Source organism: Eimeria mitis, genomic scaffold (genome assembly GCF_000499745.2).
Source record: "Eimeria mitis Houghton genomic scaffold, Emh_scaff1747, whole genome shotgun sequence".
Classification (NCBI taxonomy): Eukaryota; Apicomplexa; class Conoidasida; order Eucoccidiorida; family Eimeriidae; genus Eimeria; species Eimeria mitis.
The window spans coordinates 9,958-10,393 of record NW_013570063.1 but is presented as its reverse complement, the minus strand read 5'-3'; positions in this window follow the sequence as shown (position 1 = coordinate 10,393).

Genomic DNA, 436 nt, shown 5'->3' with positions numbered 1-436 from the left:
CTCTTTCTGTCTCCATTTATTTTTTTTTGTTTTTATTTGTCTCCTTCTTTCTGTCTCTGTCTTTTTTTCTTACCATATATCTGTATATATGTGCTGCTGCTGCTGCTGCCGTTGCTGCTGTTGCTGCTGCTTCTGCTGTTGCTGTTGCTGTTGCTGCTGCTGCTGCTGCTGCTGCTATTGCTGCTGCTGCTGCTGCTGCTGCTGCTGCAGATCCCTGTCTCCCTGAGCCGTTTGCTGCTGTCTGCGCGGCAAGACCCCACAGCTGTCTCCTTGCGGTGTCTCCTTTCTTATTCTGTCTCTTCTGCTGCTGCTGCACAGCAGCAGCAGCAGCAGCAGCAGCAGCAGCAGCAGCAAGAGGTGGAGGTTCTGCTGCTGCTGCCTTTTAGTTTGCTGCTGTCTCCTCTCTGCCACACCCCGGAGACTCTCACACAGTTCA